At 44.5% G+C, this 19,003-nt stretch overlaps 1 long non-coding RNA gene across 1 annotated transcript; it reads left to right on the plus strand.

Annotated features, from left to right (window-relative positions):
• Window positions 1-9: 9 nt before the first annotated feature.
• Gm4473 lies at window positions 10-5,639 on the plus strand. Its single transcript, XR_001779656.2, has 2 exons — window positions 10-379; window positions 2,455-5,639. It is a non-coding gene; the product is annotated as a predicted gene 4473 (long non-coding RNA).
• Window positions 5,640-19,003: the final 13,364 nt, after the last annotated feature.

The raw sequence follows: 19,003 nt of genomic DNA on the forward strand, positions 1-19,003 counted from the left end.
TAGCAGACAAGCGAGGGAGGACGGCGGAGCGCGCTGGCCGCGGACGGGGCCCGCTGCCCGGGACGCGGCCGCCGCCAACTCCCGCCTCCGGCGCCGCCTCCACCGCCCCGGGCCAGCCCTGCGGGAACAGGGCTTCCGCGCGTGGGCAACCCGTAGCAGAGCCCCCTGGCAGCATCCACCTGAGACCTTTACTGTAGGGTCAGGGCGCCTGAGAGCTAAGGACCAAAAGTCCTGGCCTGTACCAAAGAGGCTGTGAAGTGCCAGTTAAGGTGTGACATGGTCGCTCTTGTGCCTACTGAATACCCATAATACAGAGGACCACCGACTGCGTCCCAGGGGTCGCACCTGGAGGGGACCTCACCACACCCACTATGTCCAGGTGAGAATGTCCTTATAATCCCCCACTATGTGTGAGTGAGTGTGTGTGAGTGAGTGTGTGTGTGTGTGTGTGTGTGTGTGTGTGTGTGTGTGTGTTGTAGTAAGATTCAGCAAAAGGGCAGTCCCTGAAATTTTACTTGAACACCATATATGGAGTCAAAGCAGGCCGGAAAAGTTTTCGCTCCAGCTAGAGCTGTTTTACAGGACATTCCTCCTCACCTTGACTCAATATTCACTGATACAATCTCTCCCCCAAACCCCAACTCACTCTCTCTCTCTCTCTCTCTCTCTCTCTCTCTCTCTCTCTCACACACACACACACACACACACACACACTTACTTTTGCACACTGTCCAAAGAGGAACTTTGATAATGTATTTTAAGGGCGCTACCTCTGATGACCAAAATGTCAGTCCCAGATGTTTGATTACAGGCCAAGCGCGTGCGAACCTGACTTTTTTTTTTTTTTTTTTTTTTTTTTTTGGCACTAAACTCCACAATTAATCAGATCCAAATGACCCTCTCTCAAGACAATGAATGTAATTATGCCTTAATTACTATAATATATATCCACACACACCCAAACAAATGTTTGACAGGATCTGGAGATGTGGGATGTTATACAATTACTTCTCAGCATATTAAGATGCTGCAAAAGTGATTAATTGATGTCAAACACGGACGGGGGAAATGTCAAGCAGATTTAGAGGGTGGATTATTCTAACATGAACTAGAGGGGGGTAATTTGTCCATCACGCCGCGCTTGAAGATGCTTTATTTGAAAGTTAGTAAACCTCATTTCTAAACAAACTCGATTCTGGCAACACAGGAAGGCCCCCAAGCCAAAACATAGTGTATTTGCAATCGGCCGCTTCTAAAACATCCCGTGAATTACACCCAACAGATGGGCAGATTTCGCTTCACGAATTAGCAGTGTTGGTGGAGCTACAGGCAGATGGCCTAAGGAAACTCAGGCTGGATGAGTTCTGATAGAGCAAAGAGCTTTAAAGGCCCATTAATATTACTATCCAGCTATGTACCTGAAACGCACAGTGGGCAGGAACGGGAAACTCGAGTATCCCCGTTCCCATCCTCCGTCCCTCCTCCCTCGCTGTTGGAGCTTGTATTACGTAAGCAGCCATTTTTCTCCCTCCTTTCCCTGCAACGCGCAGCACAGTCCTTCCCCATAATCTAAATGTTTAAAACAAAAATAAAATGAGTGCAGCCATTTATAAACTTTAGATAAGAACTCTCCATGAAGCGGGGAGGGAGGAGCACATTTTGAAGGACTGCAGCAATGGTGGCTAGGCCTACAATATGTCTGTACAGTGGCCGTGAGAGGCGGAGCTGTCCCTTTGATTGCCTGGATTAAGTACATCAAGGCTAGAAGAAGGAAGAATAGACTTAATGGGTGCAAAGTAAATGGCAGACCTGAAGCTATATATTTCACACCTGATGTCTCTGATTCCTGACAAATTCCTGCAGACTTAGTATGCCTGCCTGTCTTGCAGTTATGAAGACCTAGGCACAGAGCCTAAACCAGGAGGATAGAGGTGGTGTTGGAATTCAAGCCCCAATCCACAGTGTGTGTGTACATGTTTTCACCATGTTAACATGGTCTGTTTTCTACACACACACACACACACACACACACACACACACACGCACGCACGCACGGAGCCACCTTCAAAGAGGATGTCCCTTGGGGTCCCTCTGGTTTTAAGTATCTGTCAGGCACTCAGGTTACCTCAGGTACAGGAGGTAAAGACTCACATAGAAATTTGAGCGGAGGCTTAACTGCCTTGCCAGATTATCCTCTCTGGGCCTTGCAGGTGTGGACCATACCTTTGATGGCTCTGCAAAGAGGAAAGACGCTATCCTCAGACTACCACCCCGGGGAGGTCTGTAACTTAGGTGCTGACGTTTAAGTCATATATCCCCACGGTGGGTGTTCCTCAGTGCCTTTCCACCATGGGCTTAGGAACAGCCATCTTACTAGTTCTTTTAAGTATTGCTTGATTTTAAAAGGCCTGGTGGAAATAATCACAACCCCCCCACCCCCACCCCGCATCCCAGGTCAATTCTCCCATGGGACAGAGGCACACTGGCAAACATGGACATCGGATCTCCCATGGGACAGAGGCACACTGGCAAACATGGACATCGGATCTCCCATGGGACAGTGGCACACTGGCAAACATGGACATCGGATCTCCCATGGGACAGTAGTACACTGGCAAACATGGACATCGGAGCAGGCGTGTAGGGGTCCTGGCCAGTTGCATCAGCTTACTGGACTGCTGTAACTACTAAATTAATGTGTTTGAGATCAGAGTTTGGAAAATATAAACAAACATAAGCAACTCTTGGGCAGCAGAGCCAGACACGGCTGGCTACAGCTCTGAAGCCTCGTGGTTTTAGAACACAAGATTAATTTAATTTGCACGACTGCAGCTCCTCATCTCTCTGCCTTCCCAGCCGTTGCCAGATGCCTCATAATCAAATACCCCATGGGGGAAAACCTCGTTCTTCACTGCTCTGGCAAGAGTCTGTCACAGAGCACAGAGTAGCCTACAAGACGCCACCAGAACCAGGCAGTGACTGTTAGTGATTCGGTGATGGCTAACCCAAGCTACAGAGCAATGTCGGTTGTGCTGAAGAAGTGAGTAGGAAGTGGCCGGGCATAGTGGAGCAGCTTGTAATCCTAGCACTCTGGAGACTGAAGCTGTAAGTTTAGGGCCAGCCTGGGCCAGACAGCAAGAACCCTTTTCCAAAACAAACAACAAACAAACAAACTTTCTAAGAAAGAAAGCAAAAATGATGAGAAATACAAACAACCAAACAACAACAAAGCCACAGGAAAAACTAGAAACAACATTTCTTATCTTTACACAGCCATTGTATTTCTCAAAGATGAGAAATACAAACAACCAAACAACAACAAAGCCACAGGAAAAACTAGAAACAACATTTCTTATCTTTACACAGCCATCCAAGCTACATCCTCGCTAATATGCTAATGTCAACTCCTTAAGAAAATCTCCCACCACTGCACAAAAGCTTAAGACTTCTGTGTGTCTGTGTGTGTGTGTCCCACCCCTATTCCCCAAAGAACTGGATGGAAGCCAACAGTGCTACAAATGAAGAAGAGATACAATAGAACTTGCAAGAAACCCAAGTCAGGGCTTCAACTCAGTGACCTTTCACATATGACCTTTCACCTATGTCCTTTTACATATGACCAGTTAGTGATTGGCTGGAGAGGTAGTAACATTCCAGACGAATTTTTTCCATGCTTCTCAGATGCTGGGCTCCTATCTTGGGAAAGAGTGCACTGGCTCTCACTCCTCGTGAAGGCAGGGTTTTATGCAGGTGGGAGTGTGCCTCCTCCCTCAGTGCACTCAAGTGGGAACAGGTTGAGAACTGTGCTCAACTGGACAGACACAGAGTCAAGGCTGAAGGCTCTGATAGATGCTTAAATTTTTGTTTCAAATCCTCCAAAAGAACGCCAGGGCCATGGCTTCTGATCTTTTACTGCCAAATGCTCTAAACAGGGACAGCCTGCCCCCAAATCCAGGCGACTGCCAACCTGAGAGAGGAGGCTGATTAACGGGAGCGTTTTCCTCCTTTTCTAGATAAAATGGTTTGCCTTTATCTTCCATGGCAATGTAAAGTTTAGACGGACAAAGCCCTCCTACTTTATTGATTAATTCTGGGGAGATCTGAAGTGACTGACACACTGCCTGCTTCTTCTAGCTTTGGCTTTGCTGTAGTGACTGATTGATATTTAGCAAGAGTTTCAGTCTTATGAAGAAAAAAGTAATTCTCCCTAAATCAGCAAAGATGCTTGGTTTTAAAAGACTCTACAATGGGAAAGCAGCTACCTACCAATAAGCATCCAGAGAGCAGAGATCAACTTCTTACAGTTAGATGGTGATGAGCGACTTCTCCTTACCCTTCCTCCATTTGGGCTGTGCCCACGCGCTCCTTACACTAGGCACATCTTAACTACTGTATGATATCTAATGGCTAACGGTGTTTACTCCTTCCTCAGTTTCTCCTTAACTGCAGCCCACCTCTGGCATCTGTTGCTCATCAAAGCAGCTGCATCCTGAGCCCGTGTGAGACGCAGCTGCTCTCAGCATCCGTGCCTCGAACTTTGGCATCATCAGATCCAGCCAGGTTCAAGTATTCCACCTGGGACGCTGGACCAAAAAAAAAAAAAAAAAAAAAAAAAAAAAAAACTCCAAGCCTTAAAATGGTTATCTATAAAATGGAACATAAAGGTTTGCACCGCACATGATACTTAGCAATTAGTCCCATGTTAGCTCTCAGGTTAAGGTCACAATAAATGTGGTTTAGTCGGTTTCCCATTGCTGTGAAGAGACAGCACAACCACGGCAACTCTTATACATGAAAACATTTAATCAGGGCTGGCTTCTAGTTCAGAGGTTTAGCCTATTACGGCTGGAAGCCAGGAGGCAAGCGAGGTGCTGGAGAAGGAACTAAGAAGAGAGAGTGAGCCATTGGACCTGGCTTGAGCTTCTGAAACCTCAAAGCCCACTCACAGGGGGCACACTTCCTCCAGCAAGGCCACACCCACTCCACAAGGCCACACCCACTCCAACAAGGCCAGGCTCCGAGGCCACGCCCACTCCAACAAGGTCACACCTACTCCAGCAAGGCCACACCTACTCCAGCAAGGCCACATATGTCCTAATCCTTTCAAATAATGCCATTCCCTATGAGCCTGTGGGGACTGTTTTCATTCAAACCACCATAAAATGTCAATACAACATTATTATTAACCCTTATCATTTCCTACCAGCCTTCAATCAGTACAAAACACACTTTACCCTTAAACCTTATCTGATTGGATAAATCTTATCTTATTTCCTGTCTTAAGTGACTTGGTTTTTTTGCTTTTCACAGCTCAAGGTCCTACATTTGTATTTAAAAATCACCTCTCAGGAAGACTGGCCATCTTTAACAATTTTCCAACACATTTTAAAAATTTTTTACTTTCTACAATATATTCAAGATTACTAATCATTCTTTTTGAAATGTTTTAACTTCCTCAAAGTATTTGAATATTTGAATATTCAAGCTAGTTTGTGAAAACTGCTTGTCATCAAAACATATGGTGCGATTAAAAAAAATCTCCAAAAGAAAAGTCCTCTTCCAGTCATCCGCTTATATTTGCTGAATGCTCGCTGATGTACAAAATATACCATAAACTCAATAAACTGGCAAAATGCTTAGTATGTAATGTAAGAAAAATAAGATGGTGGCTGGGAGGGCGTTTGCTAAAAGCATTTGGGAAAGAATATTGAAAGACCCCGAAGAGGTAAGGAGTGAAGCTAGGAAACCCTGAGAGGGGAGGCTGCCGACCACGAGGCTGCCACGGGCTACCTCAGAAGCACATGCTGCAAGATCTGTGACAAGCTGCTTTGGGGTGGCGGGGCTGATAGAAAGATGTGTGCTAGTGAGGTTCCGGGTGGCTTTAGGGTCTGAGGAACAGCCTACCGGAAGTGTAATGGCAGGGCTAGAGAGACCGCTCAGCACTGACTGCTCTTCCAGAGGTCCCGAGTTCAGTTCCCAGCAACCACATGGTGGCTCACAACCACCTGTAATGGGATCTGATGACCTAGTCTGGTGTGTCTGAAGACAGCGACAGTGTACTCACATACATGAAATAAATAAATAAATCTTCAAAAAAAAAAAGTGCAAAGAAGCTTAAAGTCAGCAGATGTGGAGAAGATTAAGCTTGTCCTAGGGGTAGACAGTTATTCCTATGGACCAGAAGTATGATATATATATATATATATATGCACATAATATATAATAACAGGTATACTATGTACATCTCTGCCCTATAGAAGAATATACTGGGCTATGTGGAGATCACCCGCCCAGGCCAGGGCCCTTCCAGCAGCCATATATGGCGACAGTAGCAGCCTTGAGTGTATAGATCCCCTGAAAGTCAACTGCAATGACAGGTGAAAAGTGTGAGCATACTGCCCAGGCCCCCTAGCCAGGCCAAGCAGTGCACGCTGACCCACCAAGCCCATTGGAGGCAGGGAGATGAGTACTAGCCCCACAGCAGTGTCCCAAGATGAGGAAGCAGGGTGGCTCATGAGGAATGACTGTGGATTATGGAAGGCTAGCTGAGGTAGTATCCCACATGCATGCTACTGTTCCCAACACTGATCTGTGTGAAAATATGATATTAGCTAATTTTTTTTTTTAAATCTCCTCAGCTCCTGGCACTTGTTTGAAGTGTATGGTAGTGAGCCTCCACAGACCTTGCCAACTCTCTGGGTTTTTGTTTTGTTTTGTTTTGTTTTTTGTTTTTGTTTTTGTTTTTGTTTTAAGTTTCAGTTGTTAGCCGGGCAGTGGTGGTGCACGCCTTTATTCCCAGCAGGTGAATTTCTGAGTTTGAGGCCAGCCTAGTCTTCAAAGTGAGTTCCAGGATAGCCAGGGCTATACAGAGAAACCCTGTCTCAAAAAAAAAAAAAAAAGTTTCATTGTTTAATATTGTTGCATGAAAAAATTCCTAATTCCAGAGGCAGGTCACCTTCCTGTAAGGTGTCGTCCAGGGAGGAGTTTGTGGTCTGTCACATAACAGAAGTTATGTGGGAGTGGTAAGTCCCTACTGCTGACGATACCACATGCTTCAACAGCGGCATGGAAAGATCAGCCTGAGAGTGAAATGGAAACTCCATCCCTGACTGCTGGCTTGGATAGTGTTAGGAAGGAGGTGCCAGGCAGGCTGATGGGGCAGGATTGTCACTGGTAGGCCTGCTACATAGTACACTACTGCATTAGTGACTTTTCTGTGACTGTGACAAAATACCCGCGGCCAAAGCAATTTATAGAAGGAAAAGGTTCTTTTGGACTTACAGTTCCAGAAGGTTGGAGTCCATGATGGCTGAGCAGAGGCAGCCGACTTCTGTTATGTAGTGGGTGGGTACAGCAGCTGGGGGCTCCCATAACCAACTGTAAGAAGGAAAACGAGACCTAACTTGAAATGGCACGAGTCTTTGGAAATCTCAAAGCCTGCTCCCAGTGATGTACTTCCCAGATCAAGTATTCAGTTGCCAGGCTTATGAGGGACATCGCATTTAAACCACAACTATCCACAAATCAGATAAGATGTGCCTGCGGCAATACGCAATAGTGGCATAAACGTTAAAAGCACAACCAAGTGCTTTCTCATTGGTAGGAGGCACACTCCAGGACGGGGTGGGGGTGGGGGTGGGGGTGGGGGACTCATGTCTGGTACCGTAAGCCAGGGCAACTATTTGAGCTTGGGGACCTAAAAGGCTCCAGTGAGGAAAGCAATTGCTACTGTTTTGTTAAACACATACTATGTGTTTTTGTTAAACACATAGGCTTCTCAAATTGCCTTTTGTGTTTATGGATATTTGTGTTCATGCTCACAGTTTACTGCAGCTGTCAGCCTGGGTTCATGGAAGAAAGCTGTTTTGGTTTTTTGTAGGCAGTGTTTACCACTGCAACACAACTTATCGCATTGCCTATAAGTATCTTGTAGGATAACAGCTCAGTGTTCACCCATAAATGATTAAATGTTTCATGTGTGTGTGTTGTGTGTTTTGTGTGATGTGTGTTTTGTGTGTGTATGTATGTATATATGTATGTTATATGTATGTGTGCATGTGTGTATGTATGTTATATGTATGTGTATGTGTGCATGTGTGTATGTGAGTATGTATTAGCCACTAATACTCAGGGATCATCAGAAGACAGGGCAGGGAGAATCTAAGAGCCACAGGAACGAATGGAATGTTAGCCTTTTCTCTCTTTCCTCCAAATTGAAACATCCCATCTTGGAAGCAACCTTGTATGACTCAGAAGCTAACAGATACCGGAAGACATCGGAGGCTCATTAAGGTTTTGGATCGTTTGCCTTTGGAGACAGAGTCTCATGGACTTGGATTTGCTATGGAGCTGATGATGGCTTCAAACTCCTGATCCTCCTGCCTCCGGCTCCCAACTGTTGATATTACTGACGTGTGCTACCGTGTGTGTGTGTGTGTGTGTGTGTGTGTGTGTGTGTGTGTGTGTGTGTGTGTGTACATGAGTGCAGGTGCCCGTGGTGGCCAGAAACAAGCATCAGCCCCCTAGAGCCAGAGTATCAGATGAATGTAAGCCTCCTGACATGGGAACTGGGAATTGAACTCTGGTCCTCTGTAAGAACACTAAGTGTTCTTAATCACGGTACCGTTTCTCCAGCCACATATGAGCATTTAGCTATGGCTGGGGAAGTGGAGACACTCTAGCAGAGCTGCTTGCGGGTATGCAGGGGCACCACAGATGTAGCCACCTGAGTCTGCACCCGTCCACTCCAGGCTCTGCTTGTCTGTAGCATGGCTACCTGTCTGGTTGCCTAGGAGTCATCCCTGTCCTGGCTAATAATCTCAATAAACGCCTTTGTCCACCAAACTCAACACAGAAGGAAAGCGTTCTTTGGTCTGTCAGTGCTGTATCTGGGATGAATAGACATTTATTCATGTCTCCCCCCACAGAAAAGTCACTTACACAAATGTTTGTTACTCTTCAAGCTGAGCACTCTTGTAAGTAGCAGCATTCTGTTCAAGCTCCGTGGCCCGTGACAGCCATGTGTGACTTTGCAATTCCTTGTGTTTTGCTGGGATTTCATCCATATCTTAAATGAATACCCGTCTCTCTTACAATTCTGTCAGATGCTGGAAGTGAAGTTAAACAAGGGGACTCTGAAACTATTGATACCTGAAGAAAGTCATGGCCGAGACCGGTTGTGGTTTTCTGAATCTGCCTTTTCTTTGAGTAAACCAACAACATTCTTCTTCTTCTTCTTCTTCTTCTTCTTCTTCTTCTTCTTCTTCTTCTTCTTCTTCTCCTTCTCCTTCTCCTTCTTCCTCTTTCTTCCTCTTTCTTCCTCTTTCTTCCTCTTTCTTCCTCTTTCTTCCTCTTTCTTCCTCTTTCTTCCTCTTTCTTCTTCTTCTTTTGGTTTGTTTTTCGAGACAGGATTTCTCTGTAAAGCCCTGGCTGTCCTGGAACTCACTTTGTAGACCAGGATGGCCTTGAACTCAAAAATCCGCCTGCCTCTGCCTCCCGAGTGCTGGGATTAAAGGCGTGTGCCACCACGCCCGGCTCCAACAGCATTCTTTACGCACCTTGAGGATGCTTCTGTAAGTGTCCGATACAGGGGTGGGAGAGATAGTTCAGCAGTAAGAGCATTGCCTCCTCTTCTAAAAGTCCTGAGTTCAACTCTCAGGAACACGTTCTGCACCCCGTCTGCACATGGTGGTTCACAACTACCTGTAATGGGATCCAATGCCCTCTTCTGGTGTGTCTGAAGACAGTCACAGTGTGCTCATATACATAAAATATTAAAAATCTTTTAAGAATTATTTTAAAAAGTCTGACACAGATTAGGTTAGATACTTGTGCATTCGTGGGTGATAAAAGATGTAAGGCCTAATGATCAGAAGTCACTTTGTTGGCTGCAGATGTGGTTCAGTCAGTAATATGCCTGTTGTGCAAGCGTGGAGATGTGAGATCAGAGCCCTGGCGCCCACATAAGAGCCAGGTGCACTGGCAGGCATTTGTAACCCTCGTGCTGCCCGAAGGGTGGTGGACAAACAATAAATCTCAGGTTCACTCGTCAGCGAGTCTAGGTGAACCGAGTTCTAAGATCTTGAAGCCCTATCTCAAAAATAAGGTGGCCACTGATCGTGGTTGACAAGTGACATTGACCTCTGACCCCTACATACTACACACACACACACACACACACACACACACACACATCAATAGTAACTTTGTAAAGGAGAGAGAGAGAGAGAGAGAGAGAGATATCATACTCTTATGGAAGAGAACTGTAAAGAAAAAGGCTTCTAAGAAGCTGGAATGTGCTGCAGGCACTGGGGTGATAAGGAGTGTTGGGAAGGCTGCCCAGGGAAGGAGTTGGAGACACCGGAACCTAAAATGTCCCAGTGAGACTAAAAGAACAATAGAAGATACAGAGAAATATAGTTAGCAGATATAATGCAGAATATGCAGATATACCTGTATCTTAGATACAGCAAATCGTTTTGAGCATGAGTGTCTGCAGTATTTTATGGACCATTCTTAAACATCCATGGTGTGTCTGAAAGCAGTTTTCAGTGTCCTTTATTCTCGTTTGCTAAATCTGCAGCCTTTGAGATACTCAGTAACCGCACTCCCACCCCCACGTCTGTGCTTCTATTGGGTGCAAGACCTAATTTCCAGTCAAGTATGTGATTCAGTAATATTATGGCTGTATACCTTTTTATTTTATTTATTTTATTTGAGACAAGGTCTTATCATGCCAGACTGGTCTGGAGTCATATGAGCAGCCTTGCCTCAACTCCCCAGTTATGGGATTACAGCTTTGTTCCACTGAAAACCGTTTTTGATACGGTAATATATGGTCTATGAGGTTACGTGTTTGTGTGTGTGTGTTCAGTGTATGGGTTAATTAGCAAGGGATCTACTGACCCAGTTTCTACTGGAGACATCGGCTAGGAAGCGAGGATCTGCAGACCTATAGTTCTCTCCAACACCTCCACTTACACACAGGAAGTACACAACAGAAGTAGGAGACACTGCCAGGGACTTCTCCCTCCCTGACTCCAGAAAGCCTGGGCAGCCTCAGCTTCTGATTGCATAGTGTATAGTGAATGCAAGAGAAAAGAAAAAGAAAAAAAAGAAAGGTCCAGACTACAAGGCCCTTTCAGTGGAGGAGCCACTGAAACCCAAGGGAACCCATTTGGTGTAGTAATGTGAACATGCAGGTGGGGCTGTCAAGAGCAGGGAGCTGCAGAAGGCTGACTCTATCTGAAAGCTAGGGACCATGAAAATGTGGAGTGGGACAGGGAAACTCAAACTACAACTGTAGAACCCTCATTCCTGTCTCCCCTGCTTTATACCCCACTCTGAAATAAGGCGCAGGACTTACCGGGGCTTGGATGCTGAATGACCGACACTAGCAACAGAGAAACTTGGAAACCAACCTACAGCCTTCCTCCTTTCGAGACTCTTCAAAGTACAATCCATGTGTTAAAAATGCTGCTGGCCTTTTAAGTGGGGTTGGTGGGATTATGTAGGCTCAAGACGCATAGGGAAAACAGAGTAGAAAACAACCATTAGCCACTTACCTTTCTACAGGCAGAAGGCGCAATAAAAACAATTCTGGAGAGCAGGGCGTGGTGGCGCACGCCTTTGATCCCAGCACTCGGGAGGCAGAGGCAGGTGGATTTCTGAGTTTGAGGCCAGCCTGGTCTACAGAGTGAGTTCCAGGACAGACAGGGCTACACAGAGAAACCCTGTCTTGAAAAACCAAAATAATAATAATAATAATTCTGGAAATATGTTCTGCTCCCAGTGATGAGTTTCAAGAGCAAATATAATTGGCTCACAGTAACAGAAATACGTATCAGAACCAAAGCTCTGAAACATCCCATAATGTTCAGGAGAAAGAACACCTAGAGAGGCTTCTGTAATGTTCCAACAGGGGGAACATCAAGGAAGGGAGGGAGGGAGGGAGGGAGGGAGGGAGGGAGGGAGGGAGGGAGGAAGGAAGGAAGGAAGGAAGGAAGGAAGGAAGGAAGGAAGGAAGGAAGGAAGGGAGGAAATATCTTTCACATGAGTGAGATATGCTCAGCTAATTTCATGTTACTTCATGTTTATAAAATAAAAATATATTGGGAAATATACATATCAAGTATGGATGCCATCAATACAATGAAAAAAAAATGTCTGAACAATTTCCAACTTTGCCTTCACAATTCCTTTGCCTCCACAGAGTACCGTTTCATGTCCTGCTCTTGTACTGTGGTAAGTAGGGCATCCATTTCAACCTTGCCCGTTACACACACACACACACACACACACACACACACACACACACACCATCATTCATGGAAACAATTGTCTGGTGATGATTTGGTTAACTCTAAGTTTGTGTCTCTCAGTCAGATCCTGATACTGTCTGAAAGGCAGAACTATCTAGGCACTTTAATATTCTGGGCTCTTTCTCAGACAAAGGGACTCAGTTCCCAGCAACTACCCCAGATGGCAGAAAACAAGCGGTCCACACAGAATTCTCCTAAAACTTTGGCTTCGATTTACAGCAGTAGTCGCTGCTTTTACCGGTGTTCATCCTTACATCCAGCTATCAGGATTGACTTTCAATGTCTAACTTCCAATCGGGAATTCCAGGAGGGGTGAGCTTTGCTCTGTCCTTTCTATATAATGCTCACAACAGAGCTGGAAGGATTAATAAAGAAAAACACATCAAAATCTAAGGCACGACTTTCATAGCCTTTCTGAGACAGACAATTCACTTGTAATTCAAATAGTCAAGTCAAAGCAGAAATTGTTAGCAATGAACACCACACGCCTGCCTCTGTAACAGTCCTTTAGTAAACTGAGCTCTCTGTATGCTGAAAGCTAGGATTACCTTAGTCTCCAGAAGGCAGTCATTTCCTTTAAGGTTGCAACAAATCTTAGATAACCAGGATATCAAATTTATCAGAATACACTTTTATTATTCCAGGTAATTGGGAACTTATGAACCCGATCTCAGAATACAATATGTATTTACTATATGGAGAGTTGGGACTTGAGACAGCTTAGCAGTTAAGAGCACTCACTGCTTTTTCTAGCACCCAAGTCGGGCACCCTGGGAAAACCTGTAGCTCCAGCCCCAGGGCATCTCATGCCCTCTTGTGGCCTGCATGAGCACCCACACCCACAGAACATAAACACACACAAATAGGTTCTGGAAAGCTTTAATGAGAGCATTCCAGAACCTATGTCATCCTGAACATGATAAAAACATACAAATGTCTGTGAACGTGTTAATTATACACGTGATATTTCTCCCATGAATACCTACAAGGGAGAAGGTTGATCTTATGACAACATTTTAAATATATTGAACTATAGGGAAAACCAAGGAAAGAAGTCATGAATATCCCATGTAACTAAAGAATAGCAGAAAAAGCAAACCAGGTTTTCCTTAATCAGGTTACAAGGCAACTTTTAAAAAAATATTTATTTATTTTATGTATATGAGTACATTGCAGCTGTCTTCAGACACTCCAGAAGACAGCATCAGATCCCATTACAGATGGTTGTGAGCCACCAGGTGGTTGCTGGGAATTGAACTCAGGACCTCGGGAAGAGCAGCCGGTGCTCTTCACCGCTGAGCCGTCTCTCCAGCCCCTGGCAGATTTTTATGTTAATGTGATACTGAAGCACGGCAGGTTTAAGAGTGAAAGAATGAAGATCTCATAGTAATGGGTAAGAGAATGAACAGCCTAGCGGGTTCTTTGAACGTTGAGTCTTGGGTTCCACAGCTCACCCACCTGCTTATAGAAACAGCGGTTCCTGCCTACTCACTGCTGGGGTCTCTCATGGCCACTGCTCTTTGTTGTCTCCTGGGAACCGACGCCACGTGACTTAGCCACGCCGGCACAAGGTACGCATCCTGTGGAATGACTTTAGCACTGATAGATGAAAAGGTTAGGCCAGCATCGTGCTCAGAACAACATGGAACAGACCCGACTGTACACACCATGTTCAAGATGTCGTGTTTTTCCACCAGCACGCACAACTGGTCCACTCTTGTGGGGCCAAATCCCTTCTAAGCACGAATATGGATGCTGCCCTAGCTCCAATGACTGTTCCTTGAAAACTGCTGGACTTGGCTTCTGATCTCGATGGTGTTAGACTGAGGAAGGAAACTGAATTTTGATTATTTTAGCCGTTTGAAGAAATTTTCAATATTTTAGAGAAAACAGTAAAACAAAGAAAGGATAGCAAAGTTTACTGTCCCAAAGCCAAACAAAATAAGATGACTGAGGTGGGTCAGCATTCAAGAGCACTCGATGCTCTCCCAGAGAACCCAAGTTTTGTTCTCAGAATCCACACAGGGCAGCTTACAACCGCCTACAGCTCCAGGGATTATGAAACCCTCTTTTTTTTCTCTCTCTCTCCCTCTTTAATTGTTTTTGTTTGTTTGTTTGTTTGTTTTGAGACAGGGTTTCTCTGTGTAGCCCTGGCACTCACTCTGTGGACCAGGCTGGCCTGGACTCAGAAGTCTGCCTGCCTCTGCCCTCCCAAGTGCTAGGATTAAAGGTGTGTGCCACCACTACTGGGCCTGAAGCCCTTTTGATCTACACACACACACACACACACACACACACACACACACAAAACATAACACACCGGGGGTGGGGGTGGGGGTGGGGGTGGGGCATACACATATATAAAAATATTTTTTAAAAATTTAAAGAATTCTTTAAAAAGAGAATACATTCATTTCAAAGAAAAATGATAGTGACTGTCCAGTTTTTTTTTTCTTGACACACGTCAAAAAAGTATCTGTAAAAAAGGACTTCAACCGAGAAAAAGCCTTCACCAGATTGACTCTAAGAAAGCCCGTGGCGTCAGTTTCTTGATTAATGACTGAGGGGAGAGCCCCACTTATTACAAGCCAGTAAGCAACATCCCTCCATGGTCTGGGGTTTGATTTCCTGCCCGGACTTCCTTCCTGACAGATGACAACCCTGAGGTGACAGACGAGACAAACCTTCTCCTCCCCAAGTTGCTTTCAGCCACTGCTGTTTTATCACAGCTACAGAAAACGAACTAAGACAGTGATACAGTGATGAAAACATCTTTTTTTTTTTAACTTTAGAAAAAAATTTCAGAGCATTCAACATTTTAGTAAGCCCCTTATGGCTAAAATAGAAACCTACAAGGTCTTTTGCAGTAAGATTTGTAAGTGTCTTCCAGTAGACTGCCTCCATTGATGAGAATTCTAGTGTGGTTCACTCTTGGGAAAGAATGCATGTACGGTGAATGTCACCAGATATTTGGGGACCAGCCATGTTATTACTTTGTCAAACTTGATGAATTAGTATCATAAAGCAAACTCACTCTGTTGTGCCCCTGGATGAACGTGACTTGTCTGTGACGTGTAACTTGTGCTATGTAATTTGATGAGTTAGTAATGTGAACCTACTCCTGGGCTCACTCCTGGACTGGCCTGTGCTCTGCACAGAGACCGATGTGCTTTGCTTATGACACCCGTGTTTCCATTCAGTCAGACTGTCTCGCAACTCTTCCCTGTCCATCTGCTGCTTCCTAGTCAGGAACTTACCCCTTTCTCTCCTCTGCAACTGAGATTTCAATTCAAAACGAAGCACTGAAGAGCTGACACAGTTTCAAGTTTCCTTGCCCGTGTTTATGTGTGTTTGTGTGTGTGTGTGTGTGTGCATATGTGAACAATGAACAATATGAAGGGCCACAATGAAAAAAATTTTAAATAGTTCCTATTAGCAAGTAGCCTCAGCTTAGAAACAGTAACAGGGATACTCTGCAGTGGGTGATTTTTCAAAATTATTATATAGTCTTGTCAAGAGTGCAGACAACTGTAACCACTGTTTAACTTGCCTGAAGTCACTGAGCGGTTTGGGTCAAAGCTGAAATGGAAACACTCAACTCTAAAGGGCCCCACCTTCCATTGTCTCCTGTCTTTCCAAACAGGGATCTGGGGAGTGTTGGAAGACTTTTCATATACCTGCTAACACTAACAACCAATGCCAAAATAAACACAGCCCTTTCCCATTGTGCTGAGATGACTACACTCTAAACGTTAGTCTGAGCTTCATTACTAAAGACTGGCAGTGACTCAAGACAAACCAGCAGAGGAGACCAAGTCCAACAAAGGGGGAGGCAGTTACAGCAATGAACTTACGGACGGACGAACACACTCGAAGTTCCGTAAATAAACTCGTAATTCAACAGGCCGCTCTCCACAGCTAATTTTGAAATAATTTCTGCCCAGTGTTACGTGAACATGACATTGATCCTTGACAGCTTCTTACTTTTTAACAACTGTGGCAGAGAATCACACACTGACGTCAACAGTGTTCTCAGGAACAGAAATAAACTGCTCTTGCCTGAGTGAAGGGCCACTTCGGAGGGGACAACCAGCTTCACGTGATGACGCAAACTCCCTTTGCCTGAAGGCTTCTGAAGACTGCTGCTGTGGGAACTGGTTGAGGGCCGGCTCCTTCCTTTCTCTCCCCTCCTAGAGAAAGGCCTAGCTCTCATTTACTCTGACAAAGCCTGCTCTAGCTTTGTCAGGCAGGGACGACTGTGAGATTCTACACCCTGGGTAGCACTCTAGTTTTCTTTCCTAAGTATCAGACAAAATAACTGGAGCCACTTCCAACTGACAATGTCCCACATGACGTGTTTTTGAGATAATGTGAATACGTTAAGTATGGCATAGGACATGAATTTTCCACTTTCCAAATACTCTTCGAAACATTTCCATGATCTTCCTATCATCTGATAATCTCTTAAAATTCTCCGAGTGCTGGAGAGACAGACCAATGCTTAAAGGTACTGGCTGCTCTACCAGAAGGCCCAAGTTTGAGTCTTCTCAAATGACTCCACAGAAAACAAATTAAGACAGTGATGAAAATGTCTTTTTTTTTTTTTTTAAGCTTTAGGAAAAAAAATTCAGAGCATTCAAAATTTTAGTAAGCCCCTTTGGGCTAAAACAGAATATAGGGAGTCCCGAGAAGATGACAACAGAGAGCAGGAATGATTCTCTATGTCTGAAAGTCATTGATTAGAACAAACGATCAACACTGATTGATAACAATGTTTCCACGATTTAACTGCATAAACCTAAAACCCTTCTTACTGCTTGATATCAAACCACTTTAAAAAAAGAAAAAAACCACACTTCTGGGACTGGAGGGATGGTCTAGTGGGTAAGAGCACACTTGGTTTGCACTTTGTGATACCTAGGGCAACCCCTAGCATCTGCATGGTGGCCCCACAGCCTTCGAACAACAGGTCCAGGAGCATCTGATGTCTCCTGGACACTGGGGGGGACAAGGCCCACACATGGTGCACACACACATGAGCAAAACACTCATACACATACAAGTAAATTAATCACAAGTCCCTTATCAGGCAGCTCGCAGTGACCTGCAGCTCCAGCTCCAAAGGGTCCAACGCCCTCTGCTGGCCATCTCAGAAACCTGCACACATACGCACACTTAGTTACATACATTTTAAAAATTGTACATAAGCTGCTGTTAAGACACACTGTGGGACTCTCTTAGGTGTGTCCATTCCGAGCACCTACTAATGCCTATGCCTAAATGTTAAAAAATCTCTCAATGCACTCCACTTCTTCATACTGGCACATATTCTGAAATTCTTCTCTGCCACACAATGTAGGAATGTAGGCTTTACTGAATAGAAGTCTGAGGAGAACTCATTAGGCCATGGCGGGCGGCAGTGTGGAGCCTTGTCTCTGGCTCCCGCCCACCGTTACTGACATCTCCCATACCTTAGAGGTTCAGGTTAGTAATATCATCTATGTCACAACAAACTCAAGGGTCTGAGCCATTTCTAAAGAGACACTTTCCGGAGACACAGGCCCTGGCATCAATAATGCCGCAGCTCTAACATTAAGGCCTTTTGTTTTTTGAAAGTAAAAACTTTAAAGCAAAGCAAAACAAAACAAAACAAAAACCACTTTTCTCACTAGACACCATCATATATTGAATTCTTATATAACAGAATGTCCTTAAAATGCAAATTTTAGCAACCATATTACCTCAGTTACTTGGTTATTACTCTACTATATACAAAACTGGCTTTCAGAAAGTCACCGGATATTCTCTGCTTCGTGGTACCTACCATCTATTCCTGCCCACTGGGAAAATGTTTTCCAGTGGCGTCCAATTTGTTACTCAACAATATAAATGCAATGAAGACACCCTATAAAGTGGACTTCCAAGCCCCTCAAAATGGTTAAGATCTCAGGAAGTCAGTAAAACCTGTTCCAATTACAAGCACAGCCAGAGACGGTGGCAGGGTTAGTCCAGTCAGGAAAGAAGAGCTGACAAGGACACGGGTGATGCTGCAGAACATGAAAGGCCCGGCTAGAGACAGCCTCGTCCAAGACCAGATATGCTCTGGGATAATTCTTCAAAAATGACTCTGAGTTTCAAGAAGGAATCAAATATTTGGAAATTACAAACATATGCTTCCAAATGCTTTTGTCAGAAAAAAAAAAGATAGACTTCTGGAAGTTAACATAATTATAATCTAACCTCCTATATATTTTTTCTTTATTTGAGTAAAGCACTTCAAGTTAAGCTTTAATAACACTGTTATGAAAATCTAGTCTCTGGCTAAGGCAGACTTAAGTGACTCCCAGTGTCAGTGGCACTAAGGGAGGTGTGGCAGCAATGAATGCATTACTCTTTCCCTCTATCTGCAGTATGTCTAATTACACATATTTAATTAGCTCTATTATCTAGTAGAGGCAGTCTACTATTACTAATCACATCTTAACTTAAAAATACTATGTTTCTCCTTCATCCTTCCAGCTGATATTTTAGATTTCCAGTTGAAATCCCTAGATACTAGCCCATGCCTGGAGGAGCTTTGCTGACTTGTTAAGCCCTGTAAAAGAAGAATTAGTTCATTTGTCATAGTCATTCCTTCAAGGGAAGTCTTTTTGTTTTCCTTGAGCACCCTCAGAAAAGGCTGC

Source organism: Mus musculus, chromosome 10 (assembly GCF_000001635.26).
Source record: "Mus musculus strain C57BL/6J chromosome 10, GRCm38.p6 C57BL/6J".
Taxonomy (NCBI): Eukaryota; Metazoa; Chordata; class Mammalia; order Rodentia; family Muridae; genus Mus; species Mus musculus.